This window comes from Budorcas taxicolor, chromosome 1 (assembly GCF_023091745.1).
Source record: "Budorcas taxicolor isolate Tak-1 chromosome 1, Takin1.1, whole genome shotgun sequence".
Lineage (NCBI taxonomy): Eukaryota > Metazoa > Chordata > Mammalia > Artiodactyla > Bovidae > Budorcas > Budorcas taxicolor.
The window spans coordinates 28569742-28586820 of record NC_068910.1 but is presented as its reverse complement, the minus strand read 5'-3'; positions in this window follow the sequence as shown (position 1 = coordinate 28586820).

Below are 17079 nucleotides of genomic sequence, written 5' to 3'. Positions count from 1 at the left end.
TGTCACAACTTTATCCTCTTGCATCCACCAGTCTTTGGATCCAGGCTGTCCCTGAAAAGGGGCTTGACCTTCAACAAGGGAACTTTCTCCAACCAAGGGAAATTTCTAGTAAGGGCTGAGTATTGAGAGCTGTCAGACAGTCACAGAGGGAGAGTCCCGCCACACAGCACACCAAAAAGTAAATTCATGGTTATTGTTATAATTTTTGTTACAATTCAGTTAATGCATGCTGAGCTGCCAAGAGCACACTTTGCACTTAAATGGCCACTGCTTCATAGACTAAGTGGAAAAACTTATCATTGGTTATCTAGTCATCCATTCATTTCATTTTATATTAAAAAAAGCAACCCTGAAAGCTGTTCATTTTTAAAAATATGTAAAATACAAAATGAGGATAATTAAAAATGGAAATGAAAGTTAAAAAAAAGCCAAAGATAGTGGTACGTTACAATCTAAGTGTCCTGCATTTTAAAATTTGGACCACTTACCACCATTTAGAGGGCTTCCTAGGTGGTGCAGTGTAAAGAATTTGCCTGCCAATGCAGGAGACGCAAGAGATGTGGGTTCTATCCCTGGGTCAGGAAGATCCCCTGGAATAGGAAATGACAACCCACTCCAATATTCTTGCCTGGAAAATTTCATGGACAGAGGAGCCTACCTGGTGGGCTATAGTCTACAGGGTCACAAAGAGTTGGATACGACTGAGCGACTGAGCACACAGACACACAGAACCATTTAGAACTATATATTTATTTACATGATTTATTTAATGCCTGACTCCTCTAGTCCAAAAGTATCAGAAGATAAGAATCTTTTTTTTATGAGCATCTCAAACCTCTAGCATAGTATTTGACATATCAACACTTTAATATTTGTTGAATGAATGCATGCATGAAAAAAGAAACAAATGAAGCCAAGAAAAGGAATGTCTTAATAGACTGACACATTTATTATGAGCAGAGTGAAAAGGACACTACCTAATATCAGCAGCAACCCCAAAACAACACTCGTAACATATATACACTCATGCTCCGTGAGGCTGTTTTTCGGGGCTCTCCCATGATATATACCAACGGTTTCTTAGGGAAGGGCTGTTAGCAACAGCAGGTAACCCCAAGTGCCTGCTGTTTTAGCTTGATCCAAAGTACAATCTGAGAATGTCTGGAAGAGCAAATGGTTGTATTCCCTGGCAACTACCTAGACCCCTGACTCTCAGCCAGTGTGAAAGTCACACTGCTGCACTGAAGAGCGTGCATAGATGTGCTGTGAAACCATGTCCAATATCTAGAATGATATGCCGTGTGATTATGGCAACTGAATGCTGCACCCAGTGGGTCCTAGGATGTCATGCATAAAGAGGTACAATTTACTGCAAGACCAGAAAAAAGAGGAGCCAGTGGCTGCTGCAACAGCTCAAGAGAGAAGCTTATGCCCATCTCTTTCCAAGTTCATATGCAGTGACTTCATGTTGGTCACTTATACCCAGTTCTGGTGGGTGTATTTTGTTGCTGTTTAGTTGCTAAGTCGTGTCTGACTCTGCGACCCCATGCATTGTAGTCTCTGTCCATGGATTTCTCCAGGCAAGAATACTGGAATGGGTTGCTATTTCTTTCTCCAGGGTATCTACCCAACCCAGGGATCGAACCCACATCTCCTGCATTGGTAGGCAGATTCTTTTACCACTGAGCCACCAGGGAAGCCTGGTGGGTGTATCTACACCATGGCAATCAGCAAACCTACAAATAAAGATTTTATTTCTCCTTCAAAGAGTCAATTTACCCATATACCTCCACATATCACTTAAAGTGAAGTCTGGGATGAATCAAGACTGAGTGATAAATGTGTTTCTTCATTTATAAGAGAAGAGAGCTGATGACAGTTCTACCCAAATTGCAATACAGCACAGCACAAAGAGATGATATGACAAATAGTGTTTTGGACATTGTAAGATGAGGTTGACTGTAGCAGCTACAGTGTTGTACCTGTCCCATAATTTGTTTAGTGCCATTTTGAGTCTTCTAATTCCCTTTAAGTAGGCTGCCAAAACTGCTCTACCAGTTAACTCTCACAGCTCCGCTGGACTAAAGAAAGACAAGGGAGAGAAAACAGTTTAAAAACAGTAATTCACTAAAAGGACATGCCTTCTATGATCAGCAAAGGTGGGAGACACTAATGCGAGTCTTTCACTTGCTATCCCATTCCTCGAGTTCCTTACAAAGTGAGAATCATCTTGTCCGGAGGTGTGATTCTGGCATATAAAATGACGGATTTCTCAGTCAACATGGCTCCTCAGCAGCAGCCAACTACTTCATCTGGTGTTGACCACAGAACCAACCATCTGTTCCAGGGCTGGAAGAAAAACTGCCTGTTGGTCTTAATGATGGACAGAATAACACTGTACCTTATGGTTAACTAAAGGGATTTTTTTTCAAGGGGATTTTTACTTTACACATTTTTTTTAACCCCTGCAGAAAACGTGATTCCATGGACTAGAAAGCAGAGAATATTGAACGGGATCTTAACTGCTAGTCTGGGTGAACTAGACCTGAATGACTCAGGAGAAAGCTAAGTACAGTCTGTGATCCTTTTAGCTTCCTCTTGTGAAAGCTGAGAAAATGCTAGAGCAGGGGTCCCCAATCTCTGGAATCCAATGCTTGGTGATCTGAGGTGGAGCTAATGGAAAATAATAGAAATAAAGTGCATGATAAATGTAATGTGCTTGAATCATCCTGAAACAATGCCCCTCCCCCAACCCAAGTCTATGGAAAAATTGTCTTCCAAAATTGTCTTTTTGGCCCCTGCTGCCAAAAGCTTGGGGACTGTGCTCTAGAGGATGCATGGAATGGAAGACAATCCCACTGCCACACAGAAAAGAGCATGAAGAATACCTGTTCCTCTGGAGTAATTAAAACCAAAGTGCCTACTGTGCAGGATACCACCCTGATCATCACCCAAACACTGGCATTTCATTACACGCCTGTCACTGTAAGTGTCAAAACACCTTCTCATAGAAAGCAAAGTCAGTTTCCTTTAATTTAGCTCCCTGATTGCTCTGCACAAGGAGATGCCATGCACAGACATCATCCTGACAGTATTCTACATTTTCTATCATAGACTCATTACACTGGTCTAAATGGAACTTCAAAATATAGTTGTCAAACATGACCATCTACACAAGACGATTCTGTGTCAATGAAGACAGAGAGTGCTGGCTGCAGCCTTTTGGCTCCATGGAATAGGAGACATCCAGATTGAGGAGAATTATTTATGTCATAATTTTTTACCTTTCACATCTCTTCCTATCTTTTCTGCTTGGTTGGCACTATTCAACAGGGAGTAAACGGACAAAATTATGTGCTAAAAATGACTCTTCACTACCTATCAATTACAGCATTGATATTAATGACTCCTAAGAGTGCACATGACTTGATATAAATTTTAGTTACAGCTACCAGACTGATTAACACATTTAAGCCAGCAGAGGGAGGCTTCTTGTGAGGAAAAAAAAAACCATAAAAACTTCCATTTAAGAGTTCATCTCCCTAGCCAATACATTGTCTCTTTAGGGTGGAGTTACCCTACCTGATTTATGGTTGTGGATTTGACTGAGTCTGTTGGAGAATATTCATTTGGTACACAGGAATCTCTTGAGTTCACACAGTGACAGATCTCCTGTCCCCTTAGAGGATAAAGAACAGGCACAGATGGTGACATCTGAAATATGACAGCTCTAAAGAGGCTATGAGAACACCACCACCTCTATTCTAGGGAGGTCAGGAAAGTGCTTTTTAAGAATCAGTGGTGCATGAGTAGGGAGTGAGATAAAAACAAACTTGGCACAAACAATATTTAGCTAGTTAATAGCATTTAGAAATATGGCTAACGTTTATTGCAGTGGCTTTCAAGCTTTTTGACTATGATTCACAATGAGAAATACATTTTACAAGGCAACTCAGCACACAAAAACACCAATATGAATACATGTAGAACAGATCTAAGTTTCATGAAACAATACCCTGATTCTTTCTATTCATTTCTGGTGTTAGTGCTGGTTATGACTAATCAGGCCCAACCCACCTGGTGGCGCTAGTGGTAAAGAACACAACCCCAATGCAGAAGACATAAGAGATGCAGGTCCAGCCCCTGGGTCAGGAAGATCCCCTGGAGGAGGGCATGGCAACCCACTCCAGCATTCTCACCTGGAGAATCCCATGGACAGAGGAACCTGACGAGTTCATGACACAGTCCATAAGGTTGCAAAGAGTCAGACATGATCAACTGACTTAGCAGCAGCAGCAGCATGACCCAATTAATTGATTTCATGATCCACCAGTGAATTATGGACTGCAGTCCAAAATACTGATTTATAGCATACATATGATGAGCAGAGTCATGAAGACCAAGATGAAGGCATGGTGGCAAAATGTGCTCTGGAGTCAGACTGCCTCTGAGTCCTGACTCCTCTGCATACAAGCAAGTTTCTTAACTTCACTGTGACTCAGTTTTTTCATCTATAAAGTGGAATTACTAATATGTCAGGAAGTGGTTACAAAGATGGAAGGATACATGAAAAGCTCCTAGAACAGTAGCCAGCACAGTGACAGTATTCCATAAATGGGAGCCCTTCTGTTGGTTATCTATGACCACAAATTTGCAAAAATTTATATTTGCTGTATAAATTATCCCCAAACTCTAAGGCCAATCAATTTAGTTCAGGAGTCTGTGGAGTTCAGATGGCTATTGGCTGATCAGCTCTCCCCCATGGGTTTCATCTCCCAACAGAACAGCTCAGTCATTTTCTTCTCATAATGATAAGAGAGACACACACAGCAAGTTCCGTCTCCCAAGCATCATGTCTGCTAACATCCAACGGCCAAAGAAAGGAAAAGTCAGAGTGGGAGGTCACTAGAATTACATAGTAAAAAGCATGGATATAAGGAGTGGTAATAATTCAGGGTCATTAGCCAGAGCTATGATGATAATGGTGGAGTTTCTCTCTCTCTCTCTCTGCGCTAGGTGCTTTGCATTAATCAGGTTAAATCTTGACAACAACATATTACTGTGATAATAAAGACTGATCTCAAATGACAGTGTCCATATGAAAATTTCAAACAAAAGTCCGTTTATCTGAGAAGTAAACCAGTCAAAGTGACTTAACACAGCTGAGTTAAGGTACGGATAGCTAGACGACCCAAATGTGATCTTTGATGCTCTGTCTCCCTCCACCTCTCAACTGTTTTCCTCTACGTGTTGGATCCATTGTGGAGACAACTTTTCCATGAAGCGCCTTATAGCAACTCCAGATTTAAACCGCTCATGCAGCTTGTGATTTAGATAACCAACCATCCTGGTGTGTCGAGAATTCAGAGGTTTCCTGGGATGTGGGACACTCACTGCTAAAACTGAGCAAGCTCTGAGCAGGCACAGATGAATTGGTCCTTCCTTTTGCAAACTCAGGGGAAGAGAGGGCATTTTCTTAATGGAGTTGGCACAAAAGTCCCTTTGTGGACTCTCACTAGCCTGCTCTGGATCATATATCTACTCCTGAACTAATGACCATGGTCAGGAAGATGAAGCCTTTGGCCAAGATTAGGTCATTTTCCAACCTGTGGTGAAGTTAACTCTACTCTTTCTGAATCTTATGAAAAGTGGTGGATGAGATAGATACCCAAAGGATCCAGGATGTACAAACAATGTAAGTCACTGGAATGCCACTGTTAACATTTTCTAGATGAAGAAATAAAATCTCCAAAGAAATGGGAGTCTCTGAGAGGTTTAGTGAGTTTCTCAGGTCACATAACACAGAGTAGCTGAGCCAGTATTTGAACCGCGATCTTTCTGGCTTTAAAGTCTGCACTCTTTCCATGGTCCAATAATAATACAAGTCTTCTGAATGCCTAATGCAGCACTTAAAAAACAAAACTGTACTTAAGAAAATAGTGAGAAGCTATAAATACCCTACTTTGCAATTCGCTGGGGAAAAATACAAAAATAAAGGCCATTTGCAGGGTATTTCTCCCCAAGAATATGCTTTGCCTTAATGTGTGCAATGAACTGTACAGCTTAAGAACTGTTTTTGCTGAAATATAAATAAATAGTTGGACCATTTAAAGGTTCTTCAGGTTATGTTCAATTTGTGCGGAGGTATCAGGAAAATTTTCTCTCCCTGACCACACCCATATCCGCTGAAGAAGACTGAGAACTGCCATTGGATACATCTCAGCCACCTTCAAGTTCCCACTGACTCTTAACAATTTAGAAACCACCACACCCAGCAGTTCCCTGAGTAGCCACTGGCCACACCCAGCCTTAATCAACCCTCTTTTAGAGTGCTGAGATACTACAGACCATCCCTATTTGGGCAGCAGAGAGGAGAAAGTTTCCTTGCTTAGATTGCGTGAAACAAGGGCCCTCCGTGTCCATTCTTCACAAACATTTCTAGCTTCCTTGCCTGAAATGGCTCTCTTGGCCCTGAGAGATGAGCAGCTGCCAGAGCTGACAGTTGGTAGTTTGTGCACCAGAGAGGCTGGCCGTGCTGGAGAAATACCATGTGGCTTATCATAACTATGCAGCATTTTGCCAGAGTAAAAATGACCAGGGCTCTATGAAGGAGCAAGAAGAAAAAGATGAATGGCCATCAGGTCCTCTGTGGATCCTAAAACCACCACTGCTCTGCTCAGCAAGGACTTGAAAGCAGCAGCTGGGGTCAGTGGCCAAAATCAGAAGGGATGAAAGGAATGACAGGTCATTGTTCCTTTCAGTCCTGACTGCCTTGTCTAGAGCCATCACCCCACTGGAGAGCAAAGGAGAAGATAAATAGCTGTGTGCGGCTTGAGTGTCTGTGTGCTTAAAAGCAGAGAGCGGTGAGACAGAGGAGAAATAATTGTCATGGATGTAATGCTAAAAAATGATAGAGCAAAGCACGTAAACATTTCACTTTAATGTTTTACCCTGTATGTATATTTTTAAAAGGCTTTAGTTATTAAAGGCACTGAAAAAATTATAAAAAGTTGATGAGTCCACAAAAACTCCCCTTAACACAAATGGTGTATAAAGTAATACAGATTCAAGAAGAAGAAAGACATCTACTGAACAGCAGCTTGGTGTCAATCACATTATATTTAGCATCTAATTTAAACTTTACAACAGCCTTGTGAAGCAATCATCACTAAGCATAATTTTGCAGATAAGAAACTCAACTTACACAGGTTCAAAATCTTGCCTAAGAGCACACAGATAGTAAATGGGGACCTAGAACTTGAATTCATATCTACCTAACCTCAAAGCTCATGCTGCTGCCTCCAAGCAGACAGCCTCCCAGACACAAAAACCTCTGGGGAAATTTTAACAGGAAATGCGACTCAAGAGTCAAGATAATTTGTTACTGCCATGGACTGTTAACTTTCCTAGCACTTATTTATATCCCTATCTGATTGCTAAACAGAACTACATAGATAAACATAGCCGGCTCAAATGAGAACCTTCTAAAGTATTTTATTATGCTTGTTTACTCATTTGCAATAGAGGTTTCTTCGAGACCTTTGCAGAGGTGAGATAACACATGCTCTGGTATAACCATGACCAGTGAGGTAAAGACTACATCATGACCTGAGTTACCAGGAACAAGTATTTCCTTCCAACACAATTAGCTTGGCCAGTCAACACTGCAACTGTCAAATATGGACTACTATTTTTCTATGCCAAATCAACGAGTGAGGATCCAAGATATTAATTACAGGGTAGAAATCACCCACCACATATTATTGCACCACACACTGCACAAGCAGTGTGAAGACTACCACGGGGATTCCTTCTGTTTGTAACTCAAAGCTGGGAGACATGTCAAAACAGAGGGATAAAGACTGTCAGAGCTCCAGAGCTGATGTTAAGCCATCCAGCTACAAACTGCTACAGAGGATAATGGGTCTCATTTCAGGCAAGTAAACATGTCATATTCTCATTAGAGGAAGAGCAATGGGTAATTTGTACCTATAAAGGTAATTGAATGTGTGCATACAATTTCCTTCAGAGCCTGTGCCATGAGTATGCAAAATCTTGGAATAGAAAGCTCTTGTGTGGACTTCCCTGGTGGTCCAGTGGTTAATAACTTTCCTTGCAATGAAGGGGACACAGGTTCAATCCCTGGTCAGGGAACTAAAATCTCACAGGCCTCAGAGCAGCTACGTCTGCATGCCACAACTAAGACCTACAGTATCCCACAACAAAAGTCCATGCAACAAAAGATCCCACAACTAAGACCCAAAACAGACCAATAAATAAGTTTTTTTTTTTTAAAGAAAGCTATTGCAAATGTTAAAAGGTTGCTTTGGGGTCAGATAATTCTATAATATTAATTATGGGTCACCATCATTGCTTAGCAATATTGACATACAACATGCCCTTGAAAACTTACCTAAGACCACGAGTGTTTCCCTTTTTCAGAAAATAGATCTTTAAGCATTTGGGGCTAGAACTGTATAGTGTCTGGGGACATGGGGCAAATTTTATAATTCTTGGTTTCCCTAGGACCTGGTATATAGTATATGACAAAGGCAGGCTTATAATAAATGCTTCTTGAATGAACAAAACATTTATTTAGTTTGCTTTTCAAAGTTAGCTCAATAAGTGCTACTTATTTCTGTTTAAATTATTACATCATATTTCATGTAGTTACCTCCAAGTGAGCTTGATAAAGGACAGAAACGGTATGGACCTAACAGAAGCAGAAGATATTAAGAAGAGGTGGCAAGAATACACAAAAGAACTGTACAAAAAAGATCTTCATGACCCAGATAATCACAATGGTGTGATCACTCACCTAGAACCAGACATCCTGGAATGTGAAGTCAAGTGGGCCTTAGAAAGCATCACTATAAACAAAGCTAGTGGATGGAATTCCAGTTGAGCTGTTTCAAATCCTGAAAGATGATGCTGTGAAACTGCTGCACTCAATATAGCAGCAAATTTGGAAAACTCAGCAGGGGCCATGGGATTGGAAAAGGTCAGTTTTCATTCCAACCCCAAAGAAGGGCAATGCTAAAGAATGCTCAAACTACCGCACAACTGCACTCACCTCACATGCTAGTAAAGTAATGCTCAAAATTCTCCAAGCCAGGCTTCAGCAATACATGAATCTAAACTCCCAGATGTTCAAGCTGGGTTTAGAAAAGGCAGAGGAACCAGAGATCAAATTGCCAACATCCACTGGATCATGGAAAAAGCAAGAGAGTTCCAGAAAAACATCTATTTCTGCTTTCTTGACTATGCCAAAGCCTTTGACTGTGTGGATCACAATAAACTGTGGAAAATTCTGAAAGAGATAGGAATACCAGACTACCTGACCTGCCTCTTGAGAAACCTATATGCAGGTCAGGAAGCAACAGTTCGAACTGGACATGGAACAACAGACTGGTTCCCAATAGGAAAAGGAGTACGTCAAAGCTGTATATTGTCACCCTGCTTATTTAACTTCTATGCAGAGTTCATATTGAGAAACGCTGGGCTGGAAGAAGCACAAGCTGGAATCAAGATTGCTGGGAGAAATATCAATAACCTCAGATATGCAGATGACACCACCCTTATGGCAGAAAGTGAAGAGGAACTAAAAAGCCTCTTGATAAAAGTGAAAGAGGAGAGTGAAAAAGTTGACTTAAAGCTCAACATTCAGAAAACGAAGATCATGGCATCTGGTCCCATCACTTCATGGGAAATAGATGGGGAAACAGTGGAAACAGTGACAGACTTTATTTTGGGGGGCTCCAAAATCACTGCAGTTGGTGATTGCAGCCATGAGATTAAAAGACGCTTACTCCTTGGAAGGAAAGTTATGAACAACCTAGACAGCATATTAAAAAGCAGAGACATTACTTTGCAAACAAAGGTCCGTCTAGTCAAGGCTATGGTTTTTCCAGTGGTCATGTATGGATGTGAGAGTTGGACTGTGAAGAGAGCTGAGCACCAAAGAATTGATGCTTTTGAACTGTGGTGTTGGAGAAGACTCTTGAGAGTCCCTTGGACTGCAAGGAGATCCAACCAGTCCATTCTAAAGGAGATCAGTCCTGGGTGTTCACTGGAAGGACTGATGCTAACGCTGAAACTCCAATACTTTTGCCACCTCATGAGAAGAGTTGACTCATTGGAAAAGACCCTGATGCTGGGAGAGATTGGGGGCAGGAGGAGAAGGGGACGACAGAAGATGAGATGGCTAGATGGTATCACCAACTCGATGGACATGAGTTTGAGTAAACTCCGGGAATTGGTGATGGACAGGGAGGCCTGGCGTGCTGTGATTCATGGGGTAGCAAAGAGTCGGACACGACTGAGCGACTGAACTGAACTGAACTGTAAAATACACCTCTGTCAGTGATATTTCTTACATGTATCTCATATAAAAGACAACTGATTTTTTAGTTCAATCTTGAAGGCAAAAACAAGCTCACACACACACACACACACACACACACACACACACACACACACACACACACACACACTATGCCTCCCTTCTGTATTCAGCCATGGCAGGTATCTCTGCTAACACTGATTCCTGTCCGGCTTTAGATACCCCACAGGGTGGCGAATCCAGGCAGCTACCACCAATTGGCTGAATTTGGCATAAAAGGCGAATCTAATTTGGCATAAAAGGTGAAGCTATTGATCCTCCCTAATTTAGAATTTCCCTTGGGATAGACACATTAGAGATTATCTAAATGTACAAAATAGAGCCAATTGGTGAATTTATATTTCCTACACAAAATGTAATTCTACTGGCAATACAATTCTGTTATAAGACGAAGCTTTTAATTTTGATGTTTCTTATATGAACATGATAGGGTTAGAACTATGGACTTTGTTTTGACCAGTGTCCTACCTTAGCCTGCTTTCAAGTGGTGCTGGATTCTCAAGTGTCCTTATTCCAGCTCCTTATGAGTGGGGCATTTCATGAGACATGACAAATAAAGTCTACTGTAGGATTTGTTTTTCTAATGGGATTTTAGACGGCACGATGAAAGAAAACACTTGAAATGGTCTTGGGCTACTGAGCTTGCTCTGACTCTGCTATCACCATGAGACAACAAGGGGTTGTTTCTTAAAGATTAGTTTCAATGTGGAATATGAAACTGTATCAATGATCTTTTCTGTTTCATTACACTAAGCATTCTGTTTCATTACAACCCATTGGACTAATTTGAACTTTGAATGGATCTTTTAATCATGTATGACTTTATAATATCATGGAACATATTGGTTCACTGAGTTATGTAGATCTTTCAATTATTGCATATTTTATTAAAATACAAAAAAAAAACACACCTATGTAAATATTACCACCATTCTCATTAGAAAAATCCACAGCATCAAACTTTTGGTATCAAGCTCACAGTGGTGCTTATAAATATTTTACAAAATTCTCATTTTCACTTGAAACCTTGAATTTTATCATTGGCAACAAATACTGTCAAGTTGTTTTCCTTGGAGTGACAGTCTAACTTTGTTCATTTACAAGAAAATGCCTGCCAAATATCCAAGTCTGGATAACCCTAGTTTGTCTGTCAGTAGTTTTTCAATCAGAGATCCTGTTGCATGAAAAAAGCAGCTAGTTCAGCTCATAACTCACACAATTGCACAAATACTTTTCTTTGACACACCTACAGTACTTCAAAATTCATCAAAAATGCTTCAGGCATTCTTCCCATTTTGTCACACAGAATACCGAGGGTTAATATTTAATAATGATTTTTTAACTTTAAAATTAATGATAAATAATTTGCTTCATTGAGGACACTCTTAAGTGAAACTGGCATTTGTTAACTTAATTTTTTTAATTATTGCTATTTATTCCTCTGATTGATTGTAGCGAAGAATGTAATGATTGCTAAATGTTTGGTGCCACTGCTTTGATTAAAGCTCAGGCCAACTGCTTTTGTGCCAGGTGTACCAATGTCAAAACTATTGTTCCAGGACTAAACCATGAAATCCAAAAACTTAATTAAGATTTAAATATTTTAGCACAGTTTTGTATTTGTTGCTGAGCATTCACCAAAAAGATAGTATGTAATGATGAGTCAATGCTGATAACACAGAAATGCAAGCCCAGCTTGTCTTTATAGTCATTCATTTATAAGATTTAATGTAATTTCGCAGATGAGATATTGATACAGTCTTTATGTTTGCAACTAAATTTGTTAATCGATGAGATGCTGTATCACTGGAAACTGGCACTGCCGCTATCCTTGCACTGACTTTTCAGGCAGCTAGCATTCAGCAATGTCAACTGTAGAGGATTTATTTGTTTATCGGCTACTGTGTGTGCTTCTCTAACCAATGAAATACTTATCTTGTAGGATGCTTCAATAGCTGTTTCATTTCCAGTTTAAAAATCTGTAGCAAACAACTTTTGAATTTTAAAAAGCTCATCACTATCTATGCTTAAAATTTTGAATTCTTTTTTCTTCAAACTCTTAATGACTACTCAAAGTGATGTCTCAACTGACACCAAAATACAATTTGAAAATGTTCTGTTGTCAAACCACAATAAGGTAAATTGCTAACATCTATAAACATAGCTCCCCTCATCCTCAAGCTTCATCTTCTCCCACCATCCCATTTAATCACAAGTTCCACAAAGGAACTGTGGAATCCCAGCATTTATTTATCTGTGTGTATCCCAGCATTTACTAAGCAAAGCAAATTGATACTCAATAACTGACCTGTTGCATTGGATTCAAAATTTGGTGATAAAGGATTGCTTCTATACATAATATGAAAATTAAGGCTCAATTAAAATGACCATATTTTTTTGCTGCAGATTGTGTGAAGTAATGGTAATTATTTACCAAAGAATTTATCTTTGGCCACAACACACAGTCTTTCTGTTTTGTTTTTAGTAAAAATAGCTACAATTACCAACGAGAGAATCCTGGTTGAATATTGCTTAAGCCACAAATGAGTTCAGTAACTGTAAGTCCAGTGATGGGTTTGGCTTCAGGAACAGGTAGATCCAGGATATTAAAGATGCTGCCATACACTGCTACTGTTTGCGTCTCATTTCTCTTCTTGTGGTATTTTGGTTTCTCTCCCAGAAAGATGACTTCCACAGGTAAGGGAAGAAAATTTCTCACAGCCTAAATATATATTCCTATAGCTCATAATTCAACAAGGAGAGACATACTTTCTCTCTCCCAGCATTCATCTCTCAAGCCACCTGAAAGGATTTGTATTGGTACTTTCCAGGGCTCACATGTTTCTAAACTTTCCAGTGATTCACATACCCCTGGATGAATCACCAAGTTAAGGAGGAAGTGGTTTTATGATTGGCCCAGACTTAAATACATGCTCACCTCTAAAAGCAGAAATAGAACAGACCACACTGGTAACTACTCTCCTAATATTACATGGAGTGGAAGTGGATATTAAAGAAAAAAATGTCTGCTGCATTTTAGTTCATACAATACTTTTCATAATTATATGTATATTAATATATATATACTTGATAATACAAAAAATAGTAAGAAAAAAGTGTAATGTTATCACACAGAGAGAAGGCAGGAGAAATTTTTTTGTGTATTTTCCTAGTTTTTCTATGGGTTGAAAATTTAAAAAGAGATCTGCTTTTAAATTTAAAGTATATTAAACCATTTCCTCATATTCTAAAATATTATTTTACAACTTAACTGCAATGACTGGTTCAAAGAGCAGTCTTGGGAGATGTCCTAATGCTCACAAAACTCCCTCTTTCTTCAAAGTAATTTCAATCTTCTTGTAGGTAAAGTTACTATTTTCTCTGCAGTACTCCTTGGTGCTTAAGATAAGGTTACAGGGCAGAATCTGAGCCTCCTGTGTAAAGCATTTACTTTCTAGGCATAAAGATAAATTCACATTAAAATACTAAATCTAGAGAAAGATTGGAGTCACGTCAACATACACTCAGGCTTGCAGAAATTTGACATACAGCTTGGCTACATGTTTCTCTGAGTCCTGCATGTTTCTGAGCAGGCTGTGAGGCCAGAACTGAGTGTGTCCCTGAAGGCCAGAAGTGATGACCATGTTGCTGACCTAACTTGCTATTTTTGATTCTACTTTCTACTTGTTAAACAATGGAACAGTAAAACTATACAGCAGACATCCTTGAATTGGCATGAGCTGGATGCTAAGACGTTCAGTGAAAGTGTCATAAGTGAGGTGTGGAAATGAATGTGTTGTTTATGTAGTATTGTTAGGCAGGATTTGGTAAGTGGTACGCTGGGAAATATGTAACAACTGGTTCTCCAATAAAACAGTCATTATTTGTACTGTTTGCCAATTTCTATGGAGTAAACACTCCCACAATGGTCGGTCTTAAACTGCCAACCGGACATCACTGAATATGTTATGAGGCTAAGGAGAAAACTGCTCCATTGGTTTTCACAAGCTGGTATAAGGCAGCTTCAGCACAACACTGACCAGTCATTCCTTCTACCAGGTATTTGGTGAGCCCCCTGGGCTTCCCTGATAACTCAGTTGGTAAAGAATCTGCCTGCAGGAGACCCCGGTTCAATTCCTGGATCAGGAAGATCCACTGGAGAAGGGATAGGCTACCCACTCCAGTATTCTTGGGCTTCCCTTGTGGCTCAGCTGGTAAAGAATCCGCCTGCAATGTGGGAGACCTGGGTTCGATCCCTGGGTTGGGAAGATCCCTTCGAGAAGGGAAAGGCTACCCACTGCAGTATTCTGGCCTGGAGAATTCCATGGACTGTATAGTCCACGGGGTCGCAAAGAGTCGGACACAACTGAGCGACTTTCACTTTCACTTAATTCTATGCTAGATATTGTGCTAGGCTCTGGGGATACCATCATGAGCAAATACAGCTGTCGTGTCTACTTTCTTGGGTTTGTAATCCAGTCAGGAAGATAGACATGAATCAAATACTCACAGAAATGAAAGTTAAACTAAACCGATGGAGAGCCATGAAACCAGGTAGTAGGTTTTACCTTGTCTGGAGGTCAATAAAGACGTCTTTGAGTGTTATGAGGCTACTGGTTTCAAACCAGAGGAAAAGCAGGTTCTGATATCTGAGTATCTCCCCTTTTCTCCTGGTACCCAATTCCTCGAACACTTAGAATAGACTCTTTTTCCGATGAGACTGAATGATAAATTCAGGAAGTGAATGAACTGAAGTTTGTTACTTTGGGGTTTTCCCTGAGCAGACAAAATCCTACGAAAAGGATCTGAAGGTAAGTAGAAGAGTGGAGAAGAAGAGAAGGAAGTGAATAAAGAAGGGTGCATTTTCCACCCCTGTGTTCACAGCAGCACTATTCACAATAGCCAGTTCATGGAGACAACCTAAGTGTTCATTGAAAGATGCATGGATAAAGAAGATGTGGTGTGTGTATATATATACCACATCATACACACACACACAATGGAATACTACTCAGCGATAAAAAGAATGAAATAATGCCATTTGCAGCAACATAGATGGACCTACAGATTATCATACTGAGTTAAGTCAGTCAGACAAAGAAGACAAATACCATATGATATTACGATACTATGATATCACTTATATGTAGCATTTAAAATATGGCACTATAGAACTTATCTATGAAACAGAAACAGAGTCACAGGCATAGAGAACAGGTTTGTGGTTGTCGAAGGGGTGGATGGTGGGGGAAGAAGGGATTGAAAGTTTGGCATTAGTAGATGCAAACTATTATAAATAGAATAAAATAAATAGAATATAAAGGTCCTACTGTACAGCACAGGGAACTCTATATTCAATATCCTGTGATTAAACCGTAATGGGAAAGAATATGAAAAAGAATGTATATGTATTGGCAATCCACTCCAGTATTCTTTCCAGGAGAATGCCATGGACAAAGGAGCCTGGCGGGCTACAATCCACGAGGTCACAAAGAGTCAGACACAACTGAAGCGACTTAGCACACACATGCATACATTAATATGTACAACTGAATCACTTTACCATACAGCAGAAATTAACACAACACTGTAAATCAACTAGTGTGTGTTAGTCGCTCAGCTGTGTCTGATCCTTTGTGACCCCGTGGACTGAGCCCACCAGGCTCCTCTGTCCATGTAATCCTCCAGGCAAGAATACTGGAGTGGGTAGCCATTCCCTTCTGCAGGGGATCTTCCCAAGCCAGGGATCAAACGTGGGTCTCCTGCATTGCAGTCAGATTCTTTTCTGTCTGAGCCACTAGAGAAGCCAGAAATCAACTATACTTCAGTAAAACAATTTTTTCTTTAAAAGGGTACATTATTAAGAAAGTTAGCATTGCAAGCAGCCGGGGCTTAATTCTGCCTGAGACTCTGGGAGACAAGGTTGACAGCGTACCTCAGACTTAATTCATTCAAGGGGAGAGGGTGTTGGGGTATGTATCCACCAACTCCCAAAAGCCATCTGTTAAAGACTGCTTCTGAGAGGTGTAATTCCCAGCATTTCTGGACTGCTGTGCATATGCAAAGTGTATGCTCTTGTGGCAAAGAAGGACCTCAGGCAAGGAGAAGGAAGGAGACTCGGGAACGGGCATCTGGACGTCAGGCAGATGGACCCAAATTGCTAAGTGTCAAAGAGAAATGTGCAGGGCACTGACCATGACTGCTCAATTCAGCTCAGTCCAGTCGCTCAGTCGTGTCAGACTCTGCAATCCCATGGACTGCAGCACGCCAGGCCTCCCTGTCTATCAGCAACTCCTGGAATTTACTCAAACTCATGTCCATTGAGTCAGTGATGAGGTAAGTAAAAATTAAATTGTATGTGTGCAGATGCATGAATGGTAAGTGAATACCTTTGTAGACAATGTGTTTGAGGTTGTTTCGAGTTGGCTCCAAGACTACAACTAGAGATGCATAAGCAGTTCATCATTGTACGCTGGAGTTCAACAACTAAATATGTTTGGATATCTCTGTAGTAATGTGTCCCCCAGACCAACACGAGTTTCATTTGTTACTCTCAAAAGCCGTTGAGATTCCAACTTGTGATCTTTGAAAATGTGCAGCTGAGTGGCATGATATGCGTTGGTTGAATAGAATTCTTCAACTTCATTTCTTGACACTTCCCTCTTTTCCACAAAAGC